The sequence below is a fragment of the Garra rufa genome, chromosome 8 (genome assembly GCF_049309525.1).
Source record: "Garra rufa chromosome 8, GarRuf1.0, whole genome shotgun sequence".
Classification (NCBI taxonomy): Eukaryota; Metazoa; Chordata; class Actinopteri; order Cypriniformes; family Cyprinidae; genus Garra; species Garra rufa.
Window position 1 is genome coordinate 33,495,521 of NC_133368.1, and position 11,042 is coordinate 33,506,562.

Below are 11,042 nucleotides of genomic sequence, written 5' to 3' on the forward strand. Positions count from 1 at the left end.
AGCCAGTTGCTGTGTGATAATGTGAATGGATAATATTTCATTACAGACATTATGACTGGGTGATATCTAAAATGTTCTCTGTTTATCAGCCTTTTGATGTAATTCAATATTTATCTGTTGATGTAATTTAATGTTTATCAGTATCTTAATTATTTTTCCAGTTTAGTCATTTCAGCTAAACAGACACTATAACAAAGCAGATTTAAAATGATTCAAAGTACAAAGTGCAGATGTAAAAAAAAAAAAAAAACAGTTAAAAATAATCAAGGCATGTTTTTCACTGAATTAATCAAAGTTGACCATTTTTATTTCTATATATACCAAAACAGAGTCATGTTTTTGAATTTATATATTCACTACCAGTCAAAAGTTTTTGATTGATTTTTAATTAATAAAGAAGTGTCTTCTGCTCACCAAACCTGAATTTATTTGAAGTACAGCAAAAACTATTTACTAAATATTATTACTATTTAACAGAACTGTTTTCTATTTGAATATATTTTGAAATGTAATTTATTTCCGTACAGCAAAAACAGTACAATTTTGATATATTTTTACTATTTAAAATAAATGTTTTCTATTTGAATATATTTTAAATGGAATTTATTCCTGTGATCAAAGTTACAATTTTAGTATTACTCTTGGCTTTAGTGTCACATGGTCCTTCAGAAATCATTTTAAAATGCTGATTTACTGTTCAAGAAACATTTTTTTATTATTATTATAAATTTTTAAAACAGTGGAGTATTTTCAGGATTCTTTGATATATAGAAAGATCCGAAGATCAGCATTTATCTGAAGAAACTATAGAAATTAATACTTTTATTTAGCAAGCATGCTTTAAAAGTGATGATAACATTTGTAATGTTACGAAATATTTCTATTTCAGATAAATGCTGTTCTTCTGAACGTTCTATTCATTAAAGAAGTAGCAAAATATTAGAATGATTTCTGAAGGATCATGTGAATTGACTATTGATGCTAAAAATTCAGCTTTGAAATCACAGGAATAAATTACATTTTTAAAATATATTTCAACAAATATTTTACTATTTTACATAGAAATATTTTTACTATGTTTTACTGTTTTTACTGTACTTTGGATCAAATAAATGCAGGCTTGGTCAGCAGAAGAGACTTGTTTAAAAACATAAATTCGTACTGTTCAAAAACTTTTGACTGGTAGTGTATTTAACAAAAATGTTTTTTGAATTTTGAGCAGATTCATTGAAGCAGTTTGAACTGATAAATAATGAATAAAGTGTAAACACAACATTTTAATAGTCACATTCTAAATCAGAGATGCTAATTAAACAATCGTCTAATTTTCGCAAGTGGTGAGACATAGAAGAGTTGCACAACTAGTGTTGTAGTAACTTAATAGCCAGATAAAAAGCGCTTGAAAATCATTGCAAAATTCACAACTGTGCTTCATTAAATCATTGTGAATATATTGTGATGGTTTGATAGATATCGCCCAACCCTAACAGTTTTCTTAGTAATGCTAGGAGGGTTATTTCAGGAAAGTGTTTTTCAACATCAGTTTTTATTGGATGTCAGTAAGCACTCACTTGCAACTGCCTGAGAACAAATGAATTCGCTCACACCGCATTTTATTCACAAGCACCAGCCTTAACAGACACAGCAATTGATGTTGGGAGTAATGTGGAAAGTATTTGGGCAGGGTTTGGGTGAGGTTGGCTCTTCATGTGTGATGTGTCTCTATACTCCTTTGAAGTAATGCTGGCTCTTAGTTACACTACAAGCTTGACAGACTTGGCTTTAGCACAGTGTTGGTTGTAGTAAAACAGAAATGATTATCTGACTCATCCAGAAGCGTGTGTTAGACTTTTTAGTTTGACACTTTGTGGTTTGTACACTATAGAAAAGTATTTGTCCTGTTGGTTGTGGTCATTCCTTTACATTTCTGATAATTAAAAGAAAGCGTTTGTGGCTATGTTTGTTCTAATGGTGTTGTTATAAAGCTTAAAGCTGATTAATAAAGGCTTTTGTGCTCTATCAAAGAGTAAATCATGTACTGACATGTTTGCAGTGCACTACCGTGCTGTTTATATGATTGTGAATGCAGTCTAGACTTTCAGTCCAAAGGACCTGTTTAGCCAGTGAATGACAAAATGCTGTCTACACTCTTACTATGCAGGATCTAGATGAATTTGTTTTGGCAAGTACATGTAGCACTAAGCCTCTAAATGTTGTGTATAAATCAATTGTTTATTCATCTTAACCCAAGTGTCCTGCCTCTGCCCAGTTTTTTTTTAAATTAGTGAGTCAATTATTCTAAATCGTACTCACCCGGGGATCAGGGCTGGGAAAAATTCACAATATTTTTCAGTTCATGATGAATTTCTATTGAATTGGCCACACCCCACTGGATGATAAATTGAAATTTGAATTGGAATGACAGGAACTTAATCGTAACTTAATTGCAATACTCACAACGTTGCTTCATTTAGTGTTGTCAGCAATTCATGTGGTCAGTAATTTGTTGTATTGCAATTCAAAAAGGTTTTAACAAGTTAAATTTACCTTGTTTAGTCTTCTAGTCCAGAACAAGTTTAATCATTAATGTTGACTAATTACACCCATTTATTCTGTAATATGTGGAATATATCATACTAAACCTATGCAGTCATCAAAAGAGATTTTGATTTTGCCACAGTTACTACTTTATATAAATAAATGATCAATTCTGTGCTTGTTTTTCTGTGTTGATTAGTGAGATATAAAGCATTTATAGACAGTGGTAGAATGAGAACATGTTCATGGTAAACCATACTGAAAAGTGAAAATTCTGTCATTAGTTACTCACCCTCATGTTGTTCCAAACCCATAAGACCTTCATTCATCTTCAGAACACATTTAGATATTTTGATGAAATCAGTGAGCTTTCTGACCCTGCATAAACAGTAATGCAACTGACAAATTCAATACCCAGAAATGTAGTAAGGACATTGTTAAAATAGTCCATGTGACATCAGTGGTTCAACCATAATTTTATGAACCTACGAGAATATTTTTGTGCACGAAGAAAACAAAGATAATGACTTTATTCATAATTCCTTTCTGGTCCTTGAACGTGTTAGTTGCGTCCTTGAACGTGCAGCTTCAGAAAGCTCTCGGATTTCATAAAAATATCTTCATTTGTGTTCCAAAGATGAATGAAGGTCTTACAGGTTTGGAACGGCATGAGGGTGAGTAATTCATGACAGAATTTTCATTTTTAGGTTGAGCTATCCCTTTAAATTTGAATTACACGCATTCTCAGTTAAACTGAATGGCACACAGCTCTGGTTTCACACAATGAGGGCTGATATCTGTCACCCAGTCCTGTAAATGTATGTAAAAAAAATTGTAGCAAACCCCTCAAGTTGCTTAAGAACAGCAGAATTTTTTGTCTTTAAGCAGCTTACAGAGGAAATGTGGCCAACTGGAGAGAGAGAGAGGAAAGTGGAGGGGGGAGATAAGGAGGGCAAGAGACTGTCTTTTTTTTTTCATGCAGCTGATGTAAGCCCTCTGTCCTTTGTACCACCCTTGACTTCATAATAGTGGGGGTAGATGTGACTTTCATAGAAAGCAACTGTTGTGTACGGCACCTCCCTTTATTGTTAAATGTTATGGTTTTTGTTCATTGTCAGAGGCAAACATGCATTTTTTTATTTCTTTTTTACTGTTTTCCATATTTACATCAAAAGGCATGCTTTTGGGCATAATTAGCCTTTTTTAAATGATTAATGCAAAATACAGAATTTTTAAACTGGATAAAACTCTGTGAAAGAAAATAAGCCTAGACCTTAAAATCCCAAGGAAATTGACCATATTTACTTCATACACATGTCTACGTTTCCCAGAAGTGTTGTGAGCTTCATTTGATCATAGAGACCATTGGTGTGAATTGTTTTCTATGAACAAGGCTTATGATACTTTTGGGAAATGCAGCCCTGGTCTTATTGTGAATGATTCGTTCATGCACATTATTCCCAAGGAAAACTATAGAAACCTTTCCCCGATTGAATCAATTCCCAGCAGATTAAGAAGTCCAACCCTGCATTCTTATTCAGTATTCCTTTCATTTTGAAATGTCACATTATAGAAATAAAATGGGTTGTAAGTCACCTCTGTGCCTCTAGCGAAAATGGAAAAACAAATCTTTTTGAGAGCGCCATGATGTTTGGGCTTTTTAGGAAGTCTTCCTGCAGCTGGCTTTCCTAAAGTTGTCTCTAATAATAAACAGAAAGAGAAACATAGTCAACTGACAAAAAACATTTTACAAGCATTGCCATGTGTTCACAATATGTCCACGTTAGTTAAACATTTATCAGCCTCATGTCTTGTTTATCAGCCGCTGTAGTGGAGGATGTTGCTGTTGTCATTCAAGCAAGGCTCAAAGTTTAGTAGGCCGCATAACCTCTTGTAATGTTTGTTTAGTCAGCGTACGCTGGAATGTCGAGTTGGTGAAGTCATCCTATATTTGGTAGGTGGTACATGTGGACCCTGGATGTTATGTCATCTTGCTTCAGCTTGTGCAAGAATGAATTCAGGGAAAAAAATTGACATAGGATAAGAATTGAATGGTGTTGAAATGTTTTTCCATGTGATTATTTTATTTCAATATTTTGCACATTTCTGCATGAACTGTTGACCTTTTTTAGTAATGTTTTTGTGATACAGTTGAGGTCAAATGTTTACACACACCTTGCAGAATCTGCAATTATTTTGCCAAAATATGAGGGATCATACAAAATGCATGTTTTTTTTTTATTTTTTATTTAGCACTGGCCAGAATAAGATTTACATACAGTTTACATACACTTGTTTCTTAATACTTTGTTACCTGATTTTTTTTGTTTGTTTAGTAATAGTTGTTTATAAGTCCCTTGTTTGTCTTGAACAGTTAAACTGCCCGCTGTTTTTAAGAAAAGGTTTTTCAGCATTTTTGTGTGTTTGAACCCTTTCCAGCGATAGCTGTATGATTTTGAGATCCATCTTTTCACAATAAGAACAACTGAGGGACTCATATGCAACTATTACAGAAGGTTCAAACGCTCACTGATGCTCCAGAAGGAAAAACATTGCATTAAGAGCCGGGGGTGTAAACTTTTGAACAGAGTGAAGATGTGTACATTTTTCTTATTTTGCCAAAATATAATTTTTTTTTTCATTTAGTACTGCCTTTCAGAAGCTACAGAAGATGCTTACATGTTTCCCAGAAGACAAAATAAGTTAAATTTACCGTGATCTTCAAGATCAAAACGTTTTCATTCCCCAGCTCTTAATACATTGTATTTCCTTCTGAAGCATCAGTGAGCGTTTGAACCTTCTGTAGTATTTGCATATGAGTCCCTCAGTGTGTAAAGATGGACCTCAAAATCTTACAGTCATTATGGAAAGGGTTCAAATACACAAATATGCTGAAAAACCGAAGAATTTGTGGTACCCGAAATTTTTTTTCTGAAGAACAGTGGGCAGTTTAACTATTCAGGACAAATAAGGGACCCAAGAACAACTATCACTGTTTTCAACATAACATAATAATAAAAAACGTGTTTTTGAGCCTAAATCAGCAGATTATGATTTATAAATGATCATATGACACTGAAGACTGGCATAATGGCTGCTAAAAAAAATAACTTTGCCATCACTGGAATGAATTACATTTGAAAATAAATACAAATAGAAAACTGTTATTTTAAAATCAGTGTATTTTTAATCAAATAAATGCAGATATAGTGAGCAAAAAATAAAAACCTGCTGACCCCAAACCTTTGAGCATTAGTATAAGTGTGTATTTAATTCGAGCCATTTTGTGTATTTTTGTAGCATTCATTAAATGGTTTGACCCATTTTTATGATTATTTACTCTCCCTCAAGTCATTTTTGGGTGAAGTGTCCCTTTAAATTGTACCTTTTATATTCAGCACCCCTGCTCTAAAAAAAAAAAAAAAGTACATTCCCATTAAAAAGACTTATTGCTTAAACACTGCATAATGTAAAACACAATGCTAGTTTTTAATAGATAGTTAGAAGTGAAGATCAGCAATACTCTTATACATTTAGTTTAATTAAATGTGTTTCTTCCTCCGTTTCAAGCTTTTTCTCTCCTGTCAGTTTGCATTTTCAAGCTCCCATAGTCTCTCTGTCTCCTCACCTTACTCCATCACTCCATCCTCTCTTTTTGAACACCACAGCAATGCCAACTCTTCAGTCCTCAGCTGCGGATGATTTCCCCCCCCCCCACACCTCCCTCACTGCAGTTTGATAGCAAGCACGTGCTATCTTGCCTGTCGCTGAACGGCGTGTGATGTGCACAGAGCCAGGTTGGCGGCAGGAGAGCGCCATGATGGTGTTGACGCAGGGGGTGATGGGATGCCAGAGTACAGTGGGGGAATGATTGCGTGTGGAGAGCGGCTGCTGTAGTCTGTCTCTCTTAAGCTACTAAAGCTTCCGGAAGACGAGACTCTGATTTAGTTGGCAGCGTTCCACCTCTGTCTCTCTGCCCAGCTGTTGCCCTCCCTTCTCCTCTCTCCCCAAACTCCCGCAGCTTTTAACCTCTCAAATATTTATTGCTAAAATCATCAGAGAGTTTAGTACACCTCTGAGTGGCCTTTTATCTTCTGCCGCGTGCGTTGCAGTCAAAGCCTTAAACCAACTGTTGTAACTTCGGTAATTGTCAGTAGTTTTGAATTGATTAAACTGGATCAGTTTTTGTCGGTTGATCCAATTTTTTGACCATAAAAATATTTCTTAACATCGATGAAACTGTATTTTGAATTGTTTTTATTAAACATTTCAGTCAGAGGCCTTCTTTAGACATTAACCTGTTGATTTATACATTGTTATAAAATCAATATTTGCAAACTATCACCATATGCAGGATTTTTTTTATTCTGTTTGTTCCAGTTATATACTTTAACATACACTATTGGGTCAAAAGTTTTTGAACAGTAAGATTTTTTTTTAATGTTTTTTAAAGAAGTCTCTTCTGCTCCCCAAGCCTGCATTTATTTAATCCAAAGTACAGCGAAAACAGTAAAAATGTTTAATATTTTTACTATTTAAAATAACTGTTTTCTGTTTAAATATATTTTAAAATGTAATTTTAGTTGTGTGATTTCACATGATCCTTCAGAAATCATTCTAATACGCTGGTTTGCTGCTCCAAAAACATTTATTATTGTTGAAAACGGCTGAGTAAAAATTTTCAGCTTTCTTTGATGAATAGAAAGTTCAGAAGAACAGCATTTATCTGAAATAGAAAACTTTTGTAACATTATAAATGCCTTTATCATTACTTTTGCAATTAAAGCACCATTGCTAAATAAAAGTATTCATTTCGAATAAAAAAAAAAAATATATATATATATATATATATATATATATAAAAGGTTATACAGACTCCAAGCTGAATGGTGTAGTGTATGTTACAAAAGCTTTTTATTTCAGATAAATACTGATCTTTGGGTCTTTCTATTCATCAAAGAATCCTGAAAAGCATGTTCTCAACTGTTTTAGATATTGATAATAATAAAAAAAGTTTCTTGAACAGCAAATCGGCATATTAGACTGATTTGGAGTGATGTTGCTATTTTAAAAAAATTAGGTTTGATCACAGGCATAAATTGCATTTTAAAATATATTCAAATATACTATACTGTACTTTGGATCAAATAAATGCAGGATTGGTGAGCAGATGAGAATTCTTTAAAAAACATAAATCTTACTGTTCAAAAACTTTTGACTATACGTGTAAGATTCTGTGTATTTTAACTAATTTTATTTTTTGTCATTTTATTCTGCATTTAATTACGTACTTTATATAAATAAATGAACAGCATCCCCAAAGATGCTCTGAATTTACCAATTTTTTTTGGTTTAAAAAGTGCCTGATTTGTTATTCATAGTTGGATTTTATTTTTATTCTTTTTTTCCTGATTATTATTGTATACTTCAAACTGTGCAAATGCATAACATCTCACAAAGGCGCTCTGAATTCACCCATTTTTCCCGTGCTTTTCAATGCTATTGCATTAGATGTGCTGTTTCACTGCTTGAGCATGAACAGAGCAGCCTGTGGTTTTGTGTACGCATGTATTGTAATGAAATTGTTGGGGAATTGGTGCTATCTTTTTATGTAACCCATCTCTTTGGCCTTGTGCTTTTGTCAGTCTTACTGAATGAGTGGTTTCTGTTCTCTGAATGTGCTTATATGACCGAATAATAGCTCATCATGTGCCATTATTTGTTTTTGTGTTGCAGAATTAGAAAAGATATAGTTAGGAGCTTCAGATCATGTTAAGACACGATCATCATTGCTCACAATCAGTGAATAGGGTTTAAAATCATTTTCCTCTCACTAATGTATAATCACCACCTAGTTTTAATTTGAGTTCATTGTACGTAATTGTGTAAATCCTCACGTTTTTCATTTTGGTTATATAATCATAGGGTTAGAGAATTACTTAATTATTCTCTTTTTGTGTGCATGTATTTAAATGCAGAATCAGGGCTGTAAGGATCTCAAGCTGTTGATTTTAGTGTTTAGTCATATCAAGTCTCATCCCATAGTCTAGACTTCATCAGTTAGAGGGTAGAGATTCATTTTTGCCAATAATTTGTGCTTGCAGAAATTGGGATGTTTTAGCAGATTTCATCTTTGCCTTTTTTTTAGATTGTTTCATCAAATTTTATATTTATAAATATTGTTTGGCCTGAGATTTTAAACCTTTTGTAATTCTACCAATTCGTTTGAGCTGGATTTCTTCCTACTTTTTGCCCTTTCTTTGTATATCTCCTTTTTCTGTATCTATCTTTCTGTATCTCTCTACTCTATATCTGCCTTCTTTCTGCCATTGTGCTCTATCAATGCTTCCCTTTATGAAGAGGCATCTAATGAAGTCTGTTGGTGCTGAACAGCCACACTAAACCTACTTACAGACCTTCAATTGTTTGCTTTTAGAATCTGAAACTAATGTTGAACCATCAAGGCCTACTTGGCAAACAGATCGTTGAAGCATCCGTTTGTCTGTGCAGTCAGCATTTCATTCAGTTGACTCGCGCTTGGTCAGACCAAAGAAACTGTGTTTCATAGTAGGTATTAGTCTGGGCCGAGAACACCTGTCTGTCAAATTCTCTGAAGGTTTTCAGTTTTCAGTGCACATTACTGAAGAACAATAGACTGTTTGTTTTGAAAGGGAGAGTCCACCAAAAATGAAAATTCTGTCATCGTTTGCTTATGTTGTTGACTTTTTTCCTTCTCTAAAACTTAAGATATTTTGAAGAATGTTGGTAGCCAGTTTTGGTTTCCATTGACTTCCAGTGTATTTTTTTTCATACAAAGTCAATGAATGAAAAGTGTAATTAGTTAAATTGTGCTTTTTAATAATAGCATTGATTAACTAATGTATTTATGTAATATTTGTATTTTCAAATGGCATAAAAATTGGTACAGAAACCGTAGAATTTTACTGGATGCAGAAAATGTGGACGGAATTGCATAATCAAGTCATAAAAATGGAATTTAAGGCGCGGAATGTTACGAATTTGGCAAATTTTGTATCAATAAATCAAAAGTAGGACAGTACACTTAAATCTAAATGCGATATGGCCTAATGTCTGAATATTAAGCCACAAAATACTATTTAAATGTGAATCCTGCATGCTCTGTGTTTCTGTGTGAATGAATGGTGCAAACGCATGTTTTTGTTTACTAGACACATACCGCGTGAAGCTTGCAGTGTTTTTAGCCTCTGCCGCCTCAATAAAGGAGTACATTAACACATAAACATAATCTCTAGAACTGCTATGAGGATCACTTCATGAGCATTTTACCGTTACTTGTGAGAAAAACCAAAACTACTGTCATATCATTTACACACTCTTAAAAATAAAGGTGATTTATTGGCGTCTATGGTTCCACAAAGAAACTTCTTTATAGTGGAAAAGGGTTCTTTAGATTTTTTAAATGTTCTTCAAAATGGTTCTTTTAAGAACTTTCATTGAAAGGTTCTTTAGGGAAACCAAAATTGGTGGTTCTTCGGCATCACCACAAAAACACCCATTTGGAACCTTTATTTTTAAGAGTGTATAGAAACTTAAAGATCTTCACAGCAAACCGTCAACATAAAAGTTCTGTTTAACTTGAAGAAATTGTGACAGAAATATATTACTTAATGTAATGAAAGCAGTACTACTACTTCTAATATAATTATTAAAATATGGTTTTTAAAGAATATTTACCAGAAAAATGTAATCACAAACAGTATTTCTAAAAAATAAATAAATAATAAAAATTAGTAATAAATAAAATAATTTAAATAAAAAATATAAATATAAAATAAATATGAATAAAATAAATTAGGTTTTTTTTTAATAAAAATAAATAATTTAGAAATGCTTTTGATTATTACAATTTAATGAAAATGGAAAGTGAATTAAAATGGAATTTAGAAAATTTATGAAAAACAGAATTTGGTCAAAAATAAATTTGAAATAGAGAAAAAACATAGTGCCTTTAAATGTAATTTTTGTAAAAATTTTAATAAATTGCTGTTAAATTGTGTAATTTCAGTTAATTAGACATGCTTTTTGATAAATAATATTTAAAGGAATAGTTCACCCAAAAATCAAAATTTGATGTTTATCTGCTTACCCCCAGGGCATCCGAGTTGTAGGAGACTATGTTTCTTCAGTAGAACACAAACAAAGATTTTTTTTACTCAAACCGTTGCAGTCTGTCAGTTATATAATGGCAGTCAATGGTTACCGAATCTTAAAGAGTAAAAAAAAACATACACAGACAAAATTGACACTAGGGATGCTCATTTCGGTTAATTTTCCTGACCGACAACCGCTGCTCGTTATCCGAACATTAACCGTTAACTGATAAAATTTGAATAATAAATTAGTTTAAAATAAAAATAGAATGCACGAGTATCTGTGATGATACATTAAAAATACAAGCAAATGTTTTATTTTAACGTGCAAACAGCAGCATACAGTGCAACATAAAAAACTGTATTGACATA